The sequence below is a fragment of the Odocoileus virginianus genome, chromosome 16, assembly GCF_023699985.2.
Source record: "Odocoileus virginianus isolate 20LAN1187 ecotype Illinois chromosome 16, Ovbor_1.2, whole genome shotgun sequence".
In the NCBI taxonomy this organism is placed as follows: domain Eukaryota; kingdom Metazoa; phylum Chordata; class Mammalia; order Artiodactyla; family Cervidae; genus Odocoileus; species Odocoileus virginianus.
In genome coordinates this window covers 30574962-30593822 of record NC_069689.1, presented here as the reverse complement: position 1 = coordinate 30593822, position 18861 = coordinate 30574962, and the positions used below count along the sequence as shown (strand labels likewise).

General features: G+C 44.1%; 1 long non-coding RNA gene across 1 annotated transcript; it reads right to left on the bottom strand.

The window, feature by feature from the left end:
• Positions 1–255: 255 nt before the first annotated feature.
• Positions 256–14590, bottom strand: LOC139038723 (uncharacterized). Its single transcript, XR_011491822.1, has 2 exons — positions 5134–14590; positions 256–2097 (listed from the first exon to the last, which is right to left on the bottom strand). It is a non-coding gene; the product is annotated as an uncharacterized lncRNA (long non-coding RNA).
• Positions 14591–18861: the final 4271 nt, after the last annotated feature.

Here is an 18861-nt window from a genome sequence, read left to right as displayed (position 1 = left end):
CCGGGAACTGTCCCCGCGAGAGCGCCCCGCGGGGCCTCGCCCTAGCCGGCCGTTGGTGGGCGGGACCGTACTGCCCGCCGGCTCGAGCGCGGGGGCGGGCGCCCCTACTAGGGCCCAGAAACGCCGGTCGCAGAAATACTGTGGCATAGCAGTGACGCCTTAGGCGTCCTTATGGGCTCGGGCATTACAAGTTGAATAGGAACATATTAGGGTTTTTAACTCGTGCAGTTTACGATCTAGAGAGGGAGACAGGCATTCATCACACCAATGCAATTAAAGCTGTGATCGGTGCAGAGGGAGAGAATAAGATGCTCCGAGTGTGGAGGCGAACATCCCCCACTCAAGGAGGTCACAAAAGGCATCTGTGAAGAAGTGTCTGCCCACTTCTCTTAGTAGCTGTAGGTGCCCTGTAGGTCAAGGCCGGGAGAAGGACGCTGATCTGGTTGATTCTGCAGATGACAGATTGCTTGAGATCCGTCGGTGGGGCAGATACTTCCTGGAGATGCGCTCTTAAATGTTCAGATTTTCCCACTGACAAATGCACCCCGACGTCACACACACCTTCAGGAACGAAGATGCACGATTAACATGTGAAACGATACGATTAAATGGCCTGCTATTTAAATGTTAAAAGGTTTATATTAATAGGTTAAGTAGCTTTCTGCTACACTTTAAAGTTTTGATGGTTGACATTTATTTAGAAATATCAAGTACTGTTCAAGAGCTAAATAGTGGGTATAGAAAGCCAGATAGACTGAAATCTGCCTTCATAAAGTACCCAGTAACTACCAGGGAAGAGAAACAAGTTAATTGATTACAGTGAGATGTGGTAAAGGGTATTTTTATGTTTTGTGTAGGATGCTATTATCATCCAGGAAAAATCACATTGGGGTTGTAAAAGCCTTCGGGGAAATACTCAGCTTGAGCTGAGTATTAAAGGAAAAGTAGAAATGGGAGGATGAATGGGTTGGAGTGGATATTACAAACACGGAACTATGGATCCCCTATATAAATGGCTGGTGTTTTTAAAGAGCTGGAAGAACTTCCCTGTGGCTGAAAAGAAAAGGAAAATAGTGTAGATAGCAGCAAGAGGTAGATAGTAACCAGGGACTATAACCTAAAAGACCTTGTTTGAGGAGCTAAAGAGTGTTTAACTTGCTGTCCAAAAGTTAAAAGAACCAATAGCTTATTAAGATTTGCTTTTGGGACAAGACATGGGTATTAGCAGTAGACTGGAGGAAAAGAAGATCCAGTTGGAGACCTTAAGAGGTAGAAACTGTAAAAGTATACTATAAACCACACTCACTTGGGGCCTCCTTATCCTTGAGAAATCTGAGTACTCTTGTCTCTCCCACTTCTGAATCTTCTGTGTTGGGCTTCTCTCTCTCTCTCTGATCCTGAGCTATCTCTTCAGACCTGTTTGGGCAGGCAAACTCTGTTCCTTTCTAAGAACTCCAAATATCTCAGCCCTTGGTGATGCTTGGTTAAGTTTACACAAAGTCTCTAAGTGCCATTCCTACCACGTGGTCCTCCCCACTGTATGTAGCTCCCCAGTCCCCTGCTTCTCTTCAGGAGAGCAGCCCCAGCAAGTTAATTTCCATCCCTCAGCTTCCCTAGGATTCCGGTGAACATAACCCCCACCTCCACCGCATCTCTGTACAGTTGATGACTGACTAGAAGTGGTGAAAAGAGGCTGGGTTCCTGGACAATGACAATATGCACAAAGAGTCCAAGAGGAAAAGTCTGGCTGAAAAGATATGAATGCTGTTAGGAAGAGGCTGAATCTGAGGTACCTGAGTGACATTTAAATGGAGGTATACAGGGGGCAATTGGGCACATGGATCTGGAACTCAGTAGAGAAGCCTGAAAAGAAGCTAGAGGCACGTGGATTTTCAGTACATGCTGGTAATTGAAGCCATGATTGCAGACGGGGCAGCCAGGGAAAGCAATCAGAGTGGGAAGGGCAGACTGCAGCAACTCTGCATTTAGGAGACGAAAGTCCAAAGGGAGCCAATAAAGGGAACTCAGAAGGAACTAACAGATTTGACAGCAAAGAGGACTAGACAAATAGGCAAAGCCAAAGGAGGAAGGGACAACCTGCGGGGAGCCAGCCTGACTGCTCAGGCTCCTTCTTGGCTCTGAGAGAGATCAAGAGGTCCCTCTCTGTCCCGCCACCCCTGATTTATTAAAGCACAGGTTGGCCTTTATATCTCCCTCAAAGGAAATGGCTGCTTTTGCAAATGGGAAAACATCAACAATCTTTTATATATCATTTCAGATAGGCATTGACAAATGCAAGAACCAAAGGTTGTATTCACAAATCCATCAAGTGTTATTTGGGGCTACGCATCTTATACTAGGACTATTTTCCCAGTCTGACCCAGGCCACACAAAGGACTTATTAGTATCAAACGTCACATCTATCACAATTTTACATTTATAGGAAAGTAACAGTCCCATATGTTTCATCAGGTTTCCTGGGAGTGTTCAGCCTTCAAATGTCGGTATATGAGTCTTTTGCTCCCAGCAAATGTTGGCAGGGGTCAGTAGCTGTCCTTTTTCAGGGGTCGTCCAGAAATATTCATCCCAAACTTGATGATAATCACCTTCAAATCGATCAAGAGCACTGGGGGAAAGCTTGATTAATTACTGCACATGCTAATGTAAGAACAATATAGGCCAGAGCAGATCGGGGTTGAGCAGTGTCAGCTGCCATCCTTCTTGCTTGTAAGATGAACTCATGCATCTGCTGATCTGTCGGGAATGCATTTCTCTGTTGTAGAGACAGCCGACTCAGTTGCTGGTTCAGTGATCTTCTCCGTCTGGTGTACCAGCCTTTCTGGGAGCCAGCGCGGTGTTTTGGCATCCTGTGGAAAAACACATACATAACCCCTCCCCCAAATTAACACTGGATCCGGACCATGCCATGAATTGTCTAATGGGTCTTTCCATACATCCATCTGTCAAAGGTGATTAAGTAAGAGTCCATGAGGGTTGACACCTAGATGAGGGACTGGAAGAAATTGAGGACAAACAGAACAAGATTAAACAAATTAAAAGGCTGTAAGAGATATTGAAAACAGACTTTGTGAACCACTGAAAGTTCGACTTCTTGAGCGAAGATATATCCAGTCTGCCAGGAAAAAGAAGTATTATTAACCACAAAAGCAGAAAAACAATCTTTTAATTATTTTATAGGTTGCACGTGGTATCCCAGCAGGTGAGGGCAAGTTGGCCTGGAGTGGTCCCATAACCACCATAGTTTCATTAACTTTGCAAAGGTCTTGTAACAACCTCCACCTGCCGGACTTCTTTTTAATAAGAAATATGGGGGAATTCCAAGGGGAGTTGGATGGCTCAATATATCCTAATTGCAACTGCTCCTGTATCAATTGCTCAGCTGCAGAAATTTTTTTCTTTAGTCAGGGGCCACTGATCAACCCAGACAGGTTTATCAGTTTTCCAACTGATTGGGTCTGCATCGATTACAGGAGAATCAATAGCCCCCGTTAAAAACAACCTAATCCAGATCTGGAAGGTTTAGAAATAGGCATAACTGGTTGGGTAATACCTTGATTATTTCTTCCTAACCCCTGCTGGGGAAGTAACCCTTGATTCATCCTTTTGGAACATTGCTCTGGGGCCTGAGGCTGGCCCCTCACCCAGTTTCCCGACTGTGGAGGAAGAGGTTTGCCTTCTATATCCATTTTTGATCTACAGTCCCTGGCCCAATGTTTTCCTTTTTTTTTTTTTTTTTTTTGCATCTGGGGCATACATCAGGATTCTTTGTACTATCTAAATTATTTTTCTTAGGACATTGGGCCATACGATGTCCCAGTTGTCCATATGAAAAGCAACTGCTGGGAGGCCCTCCCTTTTTCACACTACCCTTGTTCTTAGTCTGTTGATATAGAACTTCCTTGACAGTATTTCCCTGGATAGCAGCAACCATAGACAATTCCTGAAGATAGGAAGGGCCAATGTCAGCACAAATTCTTATATAATCTGTTAAACCCTCATACTCAAAAGCCTGCTCTTCTAAATCATCTGGGTCTTCAGGGGAGAGTTCTGAATCAGAATCTTGCTTGAGAACAATAGTCTCAGCATTTTTTCTAGGACCTGGAATTACTGGGGAGTCATATATGTGCTCTGCTACCCTCTGGGGAATATTCGAACATTTGGGTGTTATAAGTTTCAAAGCTGTTTCAAGTTTCTTGCTTTCGTGTTCTGGGTTCAAACAAAGTCCATAGGGAATAAGCATCAAGAGGAACCCTATCTGGCCCATGGAGAGTATAAGCAGTTTGAATTTGTTCTCCCACCTTTGCCCAAGTTTCCAAGTTAACAGTTCCTTCCTCCGGGAACCAAGGACAAGTTTCCTCTATGAAAGCAAGAAATCTTTCCAGTTTCCGTTTAGACACCAAAAACTCCTCTAGCTTTTAACATAATTTTTAACATAGAAACAAAGAACTATCTACTACTATTTTGCCCCATGAGTTTTACTCTCAACTATACCCTCTCCACCCGCAATCATCCACAATGCCTGAACTCGCAAATACCTCCCGCGCGAGAACCTTCGGTCTTCGGGTGGCTGTACGCTGGAATCCGCCCACGTCCCTGTTCGGGCGCCACTCTTGCCGGAGCCTGCCGGCAAACGAACTGGTCGAGAACGCAATTACCAGAGTACCTGAGAAAAATAAGACTTAGACAGACTTAGAAAGACTTAGAAAAATGGGGTTGAGAGGGACAGAGTCAGCTTGCGTCTGACTCTGCCAACTTTATTGAAGAATACCACACCTATATATATGCTAACAGGAGTTGCTAATAGATCAAAGGTTTGCATATGTGCAGAGCTACAGGCACAGGTGTTTTAAATTCTTCCACTTAAGATCAGTAAAGCATCACCCTAGCACCCAACTGAAATCAATAGAACATTAACTGGATAGAAAACAGGCTTCAATCATGACGAGTTTATCAGCAACAGGTGAAAGATCGCTACAGCAATTTCCTTGAGGGAGGTGAGAAAGGCCAACCTGTGCTTTAATAAATCAGGGGTGGCGGGACAGAGAGGGACCTCTTGATCTCTCTCAGAGCCAAGAAGGAGCCTGAGCAGTCAGGCTGGCTCCCCGCAACAACCAGCAGGTCAAATACCTCAGGGAGGACAAGAAAAGGAGGAAGGGACTTGCCAATTTGTTTTGCCCACATGGGGCTCAACTGATGACTCATTCATTGTGGAGTGATGAGGGCAGAAACCAGATTAGAGAGGGAATGAGAGATAACAAAAGAAGAAATCAGATCAGACTTATCTTTACAGGAAGGAGAGGGAGGATGATGAGGGTTTTTTGTTTAGTCTGATTTTCAGATGGGAAAGTGTGAGTAAGTTTATGAGCTTAGAGTAAAGATACAAGTGAAAATGGTGGAATGGTGGGGGCGGGGAGGAGGGTGCAAATCTAAAGTCTTAATAAACAGGAATTGGTAGCTCTTTTCCTAAGAGGGGAAAAAGGGAGCCAGATGGACCTGAACATGGAAGAGTAAGTTAAGGAACTCTCTACTTGACAGCCTTAGTCTCAATCAAGCAGAAAGGACTTTAAAGTAAGGCTTCTGTAGAAAGTGAGCAAGATGTTGAGGTAAACAGTTAGAAAAGGAAAAGGGGTAATGGGAGAAATTTCCTAAACCTGAGGAGGGATCATTGGACAGAAAAAGCACATCAGTTTCAGCAGCAAGCCATGGGACCCATGGATGGAACCAGAGAGGATGAATTAGGAGTCCTGCTCCAGGGTGGAGTCTGGCTGACTGAGTACCCAGAAGGAAGAAGGTTGGTGGGAAGAGAATCATTGGTGTAAGGGCTGTGAGAATTGGATCAGAGATGGAAGTAAATGCAGAATAGTAAAAATGTGATTGTCAAGAGCTGTGCAAAGTTGGGAACTATAGGAGCATACAGTGGGAGAGCTTCTGTCCCAGAGGGGACATCCTGCCGAATATCCTGCCAAAGCTTGAGATCACAGAGATGGGCCAGATAAGGCAAGGACAGGCACGAGCTGTAACCGCGGGACAGGCAGCCAGAGTAGGGTGGAGGGGAAGGAAGGGACTGTCATGGCCAATGGTGTCGGCAGGACTGGGCACATGAAAGTTGAAGTTGTCTAGAATGGTGGCAGGACTAAGGGCAGAGAGGAAAAAACTGGAGACCAAACATCAAAGACTTCAGGGAGTGCACAGAAAGCTCCAGAGAGAAGTGGAATGGAGCGGGCAAAGCCCAAGGGCATGTGGTCTCTCTTAGGAAGCAGTAAGAAGGCCAAGAAGGCCAACCCCCTCTGCCTCCAGCAGAGGGGAGATAGGCTCTTCCACAGAGGGCAGAGGAGAGGTGGAGTGCTCACGGTGAGGTCAACAGTAGAGACTTTGTTTATATGGGAAAGGAGAACCTGCCCAAAAGAGGGTTGGCAAGGAGGGCTTGGTGCAGGAATGTGTCTGGAAGAAAGAAATGTCAGAGCAGAATGGGAAGATGGGAACTGGTACCCTAGGGAGGCAGTGCTAACAGCAACATGGGCCAGGCCAACCTGCAGATCCGGCTTCCAGAAACATCAGTGTGGACACAGCAGGACTGAAGTGGTGTTGAGGTACTTTGATCTCCAGGCCAGAAACTATATACCAGTTTTAATACCCTTGTCTTCTCCCCACCCCACCCCTGACTTCTCTCCCTGAGAGTAATATGGAGTCATTCTACCAAGCATCATTTTTTTTCTTTTTTGGGGGGGCCTGGGGGTGGGGGGTGGAGCTGCATGGGGGACCTTAGTTCCCCAATCAAGGAGTGATTTCCTGCCCTCTGCAGTGGAAGCTTGGAGGACTCACCCCTGGGCCACCAGCAAAGTCCCTGTCTCGGCCCCAAGTATCTTAGATTTGCCTCCTTTGGTAGGATCTGCACACAGTCTCACTCTTATAATGATGATGACCTGGCCATTGTCATCCAGATTTTCCTTATCAACTACTATTGCCTACTTCTGCTTGAAAACTTTTCATTCTGAAAATACCTGCAGCCTATGAGAAGAGAATGGCAAGAGAAGAGAATTTTCAAGAAACTTGTTTGCATCCTGCAAGTTTTCACTTAAACCATCTTTTCAGTTAAAATGACTCAGTAGTTCACCAATCCATTCACTGACCGCCCATAATATGGCAGCTGTGCCAATGCTGGGTTACAGAAAGACCAATGCAATGTGACCTCTGCCCTCAAAGTTTATCATCTAGTGAGAAACATGTCCCTGTGTCCCATGGAAAGAATGTTACAATTTCGTTTAAAACTGCAGTGGGTGCTTTCTTCCCCAGGGGCTGTAGGAGTGGTAGGGCAGGTCACCTAGAGCCACACATGGCAAGGAAATGTGGGGTTCATCCTGCCTGCTAGGTTTTCACAATATTTCTGGACCAGTAGCCACAGTAACCTCCATGTTCTGGACCCAAGCCCCTCCTGCAGGGGCTGAGCAGAGCCTCTGGTGGCTGAGCTGTGCCAGGAGCAATGAGGTTATCATCTGTGCATGAAGGAAAAAGAAAATGAGAGGATGAGAAGCAGAGGCTCTGGGGTCAGCAAAGGTGAGAGCTGGTTCTGAGGGTAGAGAAAGTGCTGGTCTGGTGGCTTGGTGCGGAGAGGAGAGGAAAGGGGTCAAGCAAGGCTAGTCAATGAGTATAAACTAAGGAAAACCCTCCAAACATGTTGCACAATGTCTCAAAACACAGTAAGGGCTTGGTACCATTCTTGTGCATTTTTACTACAGCAAATATGGAGCGGCACAAAGCAGAAAGTTCACATTCATAATAGGATGACTATCAACACTTCCTCCATACACAGTTTGTTCAAATGGATTGTTTCTATGGAATAAGAATAGAGTTCAGCAAATGCATGTGCTTCCAAATGGGGTAGGATTCACTTTGGGGTTTCCCTCAGGACCTGGTGGCTCAGAGGTAAAGAATCTGCCTGCAATGCAGTACACTTGGGTTCAATCCCTGGGTTGGAAAGATCCCCTGGAGAAGGGAACGGCTACCCACTCCAGCAGTCTGCCCAGGGAGAATTCCATGGACTGTACAGTCCATGGGGGTGCAAAGAGTCCGACACAACTGAGCAACTTTCACTTTCAGCAAAGTTATATGTAAAAGCAAATACGCTTTACCAATTGGTTTAAATATGGCAAGTAATTTGATTCAACAGAAAGAAGCTACAAGAAAGTTGATTTAACCGTGACATTTTTTTCATTCATGCATACATTTAGCAAATCCTTATGGAATTCTTACTATGCACTAGGCATCAAAGACTGATTTCTAATACTCCCATCTTTTTTGACACTAGGAATGCCAAGGAGAGGATGCAGTGGCCCTAGTAGATCAGGAACCCTGGCATCAGCCGACAGGAAGTCCAGATGCCAGCGCTCTCTGTGGTTTCCTAGGAAGTGAGCAGCAGGAAGCGAGGGGCTTATTCCACAAACACAAAGGCTGCACCATCAGCCCCATTCATCCCCACTGTGACCTCAAGTCCTCAAGGAAACAAAAACCTGCTGTCTTTCAAAGGGCACATCTCTTGATGCTGTTGCAGAAAAATGGGGTGCAAGAGGATGACCAGGTCCCAGGTGTTGGATGAGTCCTGGGATGGGCCATCAAGTGAGGGTCCTTGGCTTGTCACAGGAAAGAATTTAAAGGGAGTCAATGTAAAAGAAAGCAAGTTGATTTAGACAGAAACACACTCCATAGGCAGAGTCTGGGCAGTCTGAGAAGCCCCAAGGTGTGGAAATGGTTAGTTTTTACAGGCTGGTTAATTTCGTACTGTAATGAGTGGGAGGATTATTCCAACTTTTAACATTTTGGGGAAGGAATGGGATTTCCAGGATTTGAGCCACTGTGCACTTTTTGGTCTTTTGTGGCTGGCCTAGGAACTGTCTTGGCACCTGTGTGTATGTATTTAGCTTATGCTAATGTATTACAATGAGTGTATAATGAAGCTCAAGGTTTACTGGAAGGTGAATCTTCCACCATCTCGGTCTTAACCAGTTCTAACCAGTTTATGTTGTATTCTGTTCTTAATGATTGTGTCATCCTTTTAATGGTTGTGCCCTGCTCCCTTCCTTCCAGTCCCAATGCTGTCCACAGGTTTGTGGGACTAGAAGGATGATACAATCTTACCTTCCTCCAAGCAGAGGTCATCCAAAGACCCAGACCAACCAACCAATTGTGTGTCAGAGCGGGTAGAGGGGGCCTGAGGGAAGGAGACCCAGATGGTGGAAGGAAATGACCTCAAAGGAGACTGCAGCTTGAGAAGTTTGAGGCTGAGGGAGCAAGGAGACTGGGGAGGTGGAGAAAGCGGAGGAGACGGAGGTGGAGCGAGCAGTGTTGAGCTGGAAGGGAGGGGTCCTGAAGGTAGATCCAAAAATAAGAGCCAAAAGTACTCTTTCAGCTGCCCACTGTTGCAAACCTGCAAGTCTCTTCAGCAAATGAATGTAAACCAGAAGCCTCACTTAAGTCTCACATTAAGAGCTCCTCAGTTCAGTTCAGTCGCTTAGTTGTGTCTGACTCTTTGCAACCCCATGGACTGCGGCACGCCAGGCTTCCCTGTCCATCACCAACCCCAGAACTTGCTCAAACTCATGTCCATCAAGTCAGTGATGCCATCCAACCATCTCATCCTCTGTTGTCCCCTTCTCCTCCTGCCTTCAATCTTCCCCAGCATCCGGGTCTTTTCCAATGAGTCAGTTCTTTGCATCAGGTGGCCAAAGTATTGGAGTTTCAGCTTCAGCATTAGTCCTTCCAATGAATATTCAGGACTGATTTCCTTTAGGATGGACTGGTTTGATCTCCTTGCAGTCCAAGGGACTCTCAAGAGTCTTCTCCAACACCACATTTCAAAAGCATCAATTCAACACTCGACTTTCTTTGTGGTCCAACTCTCACATCCATACATGACTACTGGAAAAAACATAGCTTTGACTAGATGGACCTTTGCTGGCAAAGTAATGACTCTGCTTTTTAATATGCTGTCTAGATTACTCATAACTTTTCTTCCAAGGAGCAAGTGTCTTTTAATTTCATGGCTGCAGTCACCATGTGCAGTGATTTTGAGCCCAAGAAAATAAAGTCTCTCACTGTTTCCATTGTTTCCCCATCTATTTGCCATGAAGTGATGGGACCAGATGCCATGATCTTGGTTTTCTGAATGTTGAGTTTTAAGCCAGCTTTTTCACTCTACTCTTTCACTTTCATCAAGAGGCACTTTAGTTCCTCTTCACTTTCTGGTATCATCTGCATATCTGAGGTTATTGATATTTCTCCCTGCAATCTTGATTTCAGCTTGTGCTTCATCCAGGCCAGCATTTTTCATGATGTACTCTGCATATAAAGTAAATAAGCAGGGTGACAATATACAGCCTTGATGTACTCTTTTCCCAATTTGGAACCAGTCTGTTGTTCCATGTCCGGTTCTAACTGTTGCTTCCTAACTTGCATACAGATTTCTCAGGAGGCAGGTCAGGTGGTCTAGTATTCCCATCTCTTTAAGAATTTTCCACGGTTTGTGGTGATCTACACTGTCAAAGGCTTTGGCATAATCAATAAGCAGAAGTAGATTTTTTTTGGAATTTTCTTGCTTTTTTGATGATCCAAAGGATGTTGGCAATTTGATCTCTGGTTCCTCTGCCTTTTCTAAACCCAGCTTGGACATCTGGAAGTTCACGGTTCACGTACTGTTAAAGCCTGGCTTAGAGAATTTTGAGCATTACTTTGCTAGCGTGTGAGATGAGTGCAATTGTGCAGCAGTTTGAGCATTCTTTGTCATTGCCCTCCTTTGGGATTGGGGTGAAAACTGACCTTTTCCAGTCCTGTGGCCACTGCTGAGTTTTCCAAATCTGCTGGCATATTGAGTACAGCACTTTCACAGCATCATCTTTGAGGATTTGAAATAGCTCAACTGGAATTCCATCACCTCCACTAGCTTTGTTCATAGTGATGTTTTCTAAGCTCCTACTTTCTCTAATTCAATCTACTTTCCAAGTACAAATAGAATAATGATTTCACACTTAGTTTCCTTATATTGCAAATAAATAACTGTCATTGTCAGTGGTGTCATTCTATGTAGTCTTTATAACTCCCTATATAAATATATAAATACAATTTTAAAACCCTGCTGTGTATATATGCATGCAAGCTAAGTCACTTCAGTTGGGTCTGACTCTTTGTGACCCTATGGACTGTAGCCCACCAGGTTCCTCTGTCTATGGGATTCTCCAGGCAAGAATATTGGAGTGGGTTGCCATGTCATCCTCCAGGGGATCTTCCTAACCCAGGGATCACACCCTTGTCTCTTACATCTCCTGCATTGAAAGGCAGGTTCTTTACCACTAGTGCCACTTGGAAAGCCCAAGCATGTGTGTGTGTGTGTGTGTGTGTGTGTGTGTGTGTTCTTTCAAACTCCAATCCAAGGGGATCTGTCAAATCTCTTCCTGCTAGATGTGAGGTCACTTAATGATATCTTGGCCACATTCCAAGGTTTTCTTATCATTTTTGTCTGTAGAAGAATCTAAAAGTGAGTTATTTTGACAGGTGATCATCAATTTTAGGGCCTGAAATTTTTAAGTCTAAAATTCACAGGCAGGGACTTCCCTGCTGGTCCAATGATTAAGACTGCATGCTTCCAATGCAGGAGGTGCAGGTTTGATCCCTGGTCAGAAAACTAAGAGCCCATATGCCACATGGCATGGCCAGAAAATAAAACTTTAAAAAATTAAAATTCACAGGCAAGAGATTTGGCTACTTAGGGAGATATTTAAACTGACCAACAGTTCACCTGTAAGACAGAATTCTACGAAATAATCATTTTGTAAATCCCCCTTATATGACTCTGAAAATTGTCAAATAAGTTTTGAACTGTGTTATTTATTCTAGACATAAACAAGTCAACTTAAGGTCCTGGAAAAACTTGTGCAAAGCTTAAGGTGGATGAGGTTTCCAACTCTTTGCTTAAATTGCACATCTGCTCATTAAAACTAATTAGTATTTTCTGTCATTAATGCTAGAACACCAAGCTTCCTACTGCTGAATTTCAATCCCATCTGGAACATGTATCACCCAGGCCAGGTATCCAGAAGCAGTTGCCCTGTATCATTTTGTCACATTACGTGTTATCTCATGACAATTTTATAAATTATATATATAATAAAAGCTGGATTGATGATCTGACATTGCCCTAACAAGTTCTAAGAATCGGTATCTCTGGTATTCTCCTAAAATAAATCTGCTAGCCAACTACTAATACTGAAATTCAACCAATGTCAACACACTCTGAAGACCTGTCAGAGTTCTCTCAGAGTCTTCAGATAAGCAGAGTTAGACAAGAAAAAAAAAAAATCTTTCTCCCAGTATTCAAAAATAAGGCTTCAGAGAATCATAAGAAATTTATCTTAAAAAATAATAAAATTTGATTTAGGATATTGATTTAGGGCTGTTGTATTTTTATGCAAGGGATGTGTTCCTAAAGATTTTATATAATTTAAAACATTAAGACAGAGCCTGACAAAGTGTAGCCTTTATTTCTGCTTATATGATAAAGAAGAAATGCCATGTAACAATGCTTAAATTAAATTTACAATTTACTCCACTGAAACAGGGGGGAAGGGGGTAGGCACAGCCCTTAAAGAATGACTTGGCTCTTGAGGATACAGCATATACTGGTTAGAAACAACGAAGCCCAGGGTGGTGGAAGATTCAGCTTCCAGTAGATCTTGAGCCTCATTATATGCTCATTGTAAAAATTAGCATATGTTAAATACACACCTACAGGTACCAAGACAGTTCTGAGGCCAACCATAAAAGGCCAAAAAGTGGGCAGTTGCTCAAATCCTACAGATCCAGCCTGTTCCCCAAAATAGTTGGAATAATCCTCCTACTTGTTAGCCTATGAAATTACCCAGCCCATAAAACTAAGCACTCCATATTTCGGGGCATCTCTCACCTTTTGAGTGGTACAGCATTCTGTCCTCAAATTTAATGATTCCCTGTTCTTTCAAAACGTAGTAACAGTTGCAGTGTGCGCCAGCCGTAGGGCTCTTGATTTTTTCCTCACATTTTGGGTAACATCTTCACTCTTACCACTAAGAGTCCTCCCTAGCCCCTTTCCTTTCCCCACCATCACAACCTAATTCCAAGTCTTGCTCCCTGTCTACCTTGGCCCTCCAGGCCTTCCAGGGGCACTAATCCTGGCCCTGACCACCACCCTCACCTGGCTTTCATCTCACTTCTCCCTGGGGCCCACCTGTTGCTACTGCCGGGTGCCAAGCAGTCCAGCCCCCTGGCTGGGCCCCCACAGCCTCCTTCTGGTGGGCTCTGGTTCCCAGCCTTCCCAGGCAGATGTAATGTTCAGGACCACATTTCTGAATCCTCTATAATTCAACCAAATGGATGAAACTTCTGCTCAATCCAGGTGTGTGAATGACGGTGACTCGAAGGTGGGCAGGTGGGGCCTCCATTAAAAGAGTGCACAGTCTACTGGGGAAAACAGTCTGGAAGAGGCAGTGACTCTCCTGCTTGGGGTGTGAGGGTGTCAGGAAGGCAGAAGAGGTGACATTCCACCTGGGCCTCGAAGGATGTCTCTGGCTCCCCGGTTAGAAACGGGGAGAAGGATGACACGTGGAGACATTCCAGGCAGAACACTGCCTGGGTCGGCGGCACGGAGGACATGGAAGGCTTTGGTCTCTTCAGAATGCCAAGCACACCAGTGCTGCTGGAGACTGAGTTCTCACTAAATGTCTCCAATTATGAAATGCTTTCCCCATCCTAGGTAAGGGAAGAAAAGATTTTACAGGACAGAACTTGAGTGTGTGCTCATGTAGATCCTTACCAAGGGTAAACCTTATCCTTGAAAGTACTGAACATATCCTTTTTGTAAATATCTCAAAGTCAATTTCAATCAGAGGACAACCCACTCACTCATGTGGGTTATCAAACTGGCTCACGCTCTAGGGAATAAGTAAAAATAGATGACCCAGTGAGTCTCTTTCATGCTCTATGGAGTAAAAGAGTAATGAAACTGATCTTCTTGGCCTCATAAAAAGACCCAGAAGGCAATTTTAAAAGCTAGTGACCAAACTGGAAATACAGTAATTATCCTAGACCACTCCTTCAGCCCCTACCTTCACCTGAAATTACTAACCAAGATCTGTAATCATTTGCCTAACCACTGAATGATTCCATTGTCCTGGCCACCTTCTCCCTTTCCTTCTCAGCCCCTACCTCAGGTTAATTCTTAGCTGATGGATGATAGGTGCACCATGACAAACAGGTTATTTGACTGGGCAGTGATGGGGAAACCAGGTTGTCATTTTCTTGATGAGAAATGTTCAATTGTTATGTTCCTATAGAACATGTGTACAGGATACACACTACTATATATAAAATAGATCAATAATGAGGTCCTACTCTAGAGTACAGGGAACTATATTCAATACCTTGTAATAACTTATAATGGAAAAGAATCACATATATATAATTACATATATATGTATTTATGAACTGAATTACTATATTGTACACCTGAAACTAACATAACATTGTAAATCAAGTATACTTCAATTAAAAAAAGTGCCTCTAGTACCTCTAGGAATTCAGGGAGGAGGGTGCATATTCCCTTGAGCACCTTCCCCCTCACTATCCAGTTTGTGCAGAGAAGTATATTAGCCTCACACTTCTTCCTATTTAGTCCCTGAAGCCAGTCCTTCCTCACTACTGCCAGAATCAACTTTCCAAGAACCTTTCCACAACTTTCTTCACCTCAGCATGGTAGGCGAGGCTCCTCAGGCTTCTGCCCTGCTGTCTCCTCCCCACCGCCTAGCCCACAGAGCATCCCTGCTCTCTGTGGCACTCTCTTCTCACTCCCTCCCTACATAGAAGCATTTTTATCCCCTCTGCCAGGAAGCATCTGAGCACTCACTCCTGCTCCTCCTGGCAAACCCCAGCTCACCGTTCAGTGAGCAGCTCCACAGCTTCCTCCTGCAGCGCCCTCACTGTCTCCTTCAGACCCCCAGCAGCCCGCCCTCCCCACACAAGGCGCCAGCACTGCACTCTCCACCAGAGCGCCTGCTGCCTGCGCGGTCCCTGCTGTCCCACCAATCACCGAGCTCCGGGAGGATGAACCTCGGTGTCCTCACCTTCATGTGCCCAGCAGTGTTTGGGACAAAGCAGACTCTCAACAAATGTTGGAGAAGGAATAAACAGAAGAATGAAGAGCTCTGAAAATATTTTAGCAACACAGCGTCAGAAAAACAAGCATACACGTGCACACACACACACACACACACACACAGAGCTAAATAAGCACACAATTCCCCAAACTCAGTGCTATTAAGAATAAAATTATTTTAAAAGATAACAGCATGGCATACTTATATTGGATATTGCAGGCAGAAAGTCATGCTTTGACTTTTTTTAATATAAAAGTTCCAGTGATATCATCTCCTGATTTTAAAGATATTTAAAATGTGTTATACTTAAATAACTAATGTGCTCAGTTGTGCACGTTCAGTAGCTCAGTCATGTCCGACACTTTGCAACCCCACGGACTGTAGCCCACAAGGCTCCTCTGTCCATAGGATCTCCCAGCAGGAATACTGGAGTGGGTTGCCATTTCTTTCCCAGGGGATCTTCCCAACCCAGGGATCGAACCTGCGTCTCTTGCATCTCCTGCATTGACAGGAAGATTCGTTACCTGGGAAGCCCCCAAATACCTAATAGTCATGACTAATTAAGCCAGAAATGATCACTTTCTTCTCCTTGTCCCAGCCTGAAGTAAAGATATGAATCAGAAGATACAAAAATTTGATGACTAGCAAATGCAAAAATCTGATGTACTGGTATCATTCTAAGTACAAAGCATTTTTTGCCTTCTCTGCCAGCTTTTTCGCCTCTGTCTCAGGTCAGCCCAGCTAACAGTTCATGCTGTGAACTTCATCAATGTGCTGTGCAGGCACTGAGCTGGGTGATCCCTACCCCCACCCCTCCCCGAGTCTGAGGAACACTAGGTCTAGTCTGAGAGACTTCCCTGGATGTAACTACTGCCCAGATGAAGGGCCCTTCCCATCCCAACCAAGAGCATGTTGCCATTTTCCTGGGCATGATTTGCTCATTCCCAACTTAGAGCCTCCATAAATGCTGTCCTCTGGAAAGCTTCTCTCCCAAGAAAGCCAATGTATCCTCCTTCTGTTAGTCAGTGGCTCCCACTCAGAGGTGACTTTGCCCTCCAAGGAATATTTGGCAATATCTGGAGACATTTTTGGTTGTTAAAAGGGTTGCTCCTGGTATCTAGTGGGTAGAGGCCAGAGATGCTGCAAAATATCCTACAATGCACAGGACACCCACATATACAAAGAATTATCTGGCCCCAAAATGTCAATAGTACCCAGACTAAGAATCTCTGCTCTAAGTTGAGCTTTAAGTTCATCTGTTTGAATTAGGAAATATTCCCAAATTAACCACACCCAACTCTGACCATGAGCTTGTTTTGCATAACCATAGAATGTACTCAGTGGTCTACAGTAACTTGGATGTGAGGTTGAGAATCGTAGAGTCTCTGGATAGAATAGGACTTCAAAAGTCATACGGTCTAACCGCTTCCTTGTCAACACTGCTTTGTAAACTCCATTTCAGTTGCTGTCTTTCTTCAAAAAATTATAAGCAACTGCATTAAAAATTTCACATCCGTGCACTCTGCACGTCTTGAGCATCTATTATGAACCAAGCACTATTCTAGGCATGGAGGACACAGTGATAATTAGATATTATCTATGCTCTTGTGGATATTAACTTTAGCAGGATAGATATATTTTTTAATTCTATAACTTCCATAGTGATAACTGCTCCAATGGGAAGAACATGGTTTACCTGATAACAGGAGCTCCTTAAACTGATCTGTGACACCCGAGAAGGCTTCCCTGAGGATGGCACATTTAAGCACCTGGTAGGCATTCAGTCAGTATTTGCTGGAAAAATAGAGGTGAAGCATGAAAGATGAATAGAAGTTATCCAGATAAAGTGTGCAGAGTTGGGAGGGAAGAGAAGGGGAGCTGAACAGCCACAATGGGTCTAAGATGCCAACGACACATCACGATAGAGAAGCCAGAGCCCGGATGGGAGGGGAGTCTGGGGGAGAATGGATACATGTACATGGATGGCTGAGTCCTTTTGCTGTCCACCTGAAACCATCACAACCTTGTTAATCAGCTAAACCCCAATACAAAATAAAAAGTTCAAAAAGGAGAGAGAGAAACTGCTTGGTCTGTTGAATGTAATTGTCTAGAGCCCAGAAAAAAGGGCTGGGACCACAGCCAGGAGACCTCCAATCCAACATATAGGTCAGAAAGAGGAGGAAAAATCAATGAAAGACTAGTAATGAGAGGCCAGAGACACAGACAGAAAACCAGGAAAGGCCATGTCACAGAAGGAAACTTCTCAAGAAGCCAGTCAGCTTCCAAGATGGACCAGGAGGCCCATCCTCTTGCCACCCACATCTTCTCAATGCTGGGTATTGAGCAGTCTGTCCTGACTATAACAAGCATCCTATAGGATGAACTAACCATTGTTTTTTATTTTGAATTAGCATAAAATCTTTCTTCCTAATGAATGTTCTACTTCAAGTTTAACCATGTTGATCTGAGTAGCAATCAGAGTTCAATTTTGTGGGTGTTTTCATTTATGACACTCAAATTTTAAAAGATAAACTCTACCTAATCCAAGATTCCTTTTAGACCTTAGGGTTACAATGCTCTCCCAGCTAGAGTATCAGAGGGAAATAGTTTGGAGCCAGGATTTCAGTGGCTTAATAAACAAAAGATGTATCTAGCAACACACAATTAGACCTTGATTATCTGTGTCAGTGAGAGGTAGGAATATATGAATAAAATTAATGGAATCTAAAATCCCAAGTTCAACCTTTTTTGCAATTAAATACTTATTGTTTAAGTTACTAAATAGCAGAAAATTTTAGAGTAATTTCACTGTCAGTTTCCTTTTACCCTGATCTGGAAGAGATGAAACCACTGAAAAGCCATCTTGATGAGGGTAAATTAATAACATGCCAGATAACCTAGAAATTGAAGAATCAACTCCTCAGTAATGTTATCTCTTATTGTTTCAGGTTGGATCTCCAAAGAGTGCTTCTGTTTCTAATTTTTTAATAAGCTTTCATTGAATATTTACCTAATACAGTACACATGCTAGAATTATGAAATTTTAAAAAAGATATTGTCATGCCCTGAGGGGTCTTAGATTCCACCAGTGAGACAACAAGCTGCAAGGCTGAACGTACTAAGTCAACAGAAAATGGCAGAGCAGAGATGAAGGGAATGACATATTCCAACGTGAGTAGCGCCTGGGGAAGGAAGTGGATCAGGGAGGCCTTCGTGGAACGTGATAAGTAAGGGTACAGCACTCAGCGTGAGAGAAGAGCAGGGACAGGACTCCCCAGTTACTCTCTGGGCCTGAGGTAAAACTCATGATCAAGTTGGCTGAAAGGTGCAGATGCATTAGGAAATGGTGGAAGACTGGGTAGGAAGACCTGTTATGGCCAAAACAGGAGGACCTTGAGAATGGACTGTATTTTTTCTTGAAAATAGGAAAGCTTTCTGAGAACTGAAATGCCAAGATGGGCTTTGTGGGTTAGGAAAGTGTGGCAACAATATAAATCACAGATATAGGATAAAAGAGAATGGGGACAGGGAAAATCCCATAGGTAGTTATTGAATGACCCAGTTCAGGGTTGCTCAACATGCTCCAAGAAATGCTGGTATTCTCAAAAGAAAGGTGGGGGAGGACAGTCTTCTTGGGGAGTTATAATACACAGTAGCTGTTCTTAGA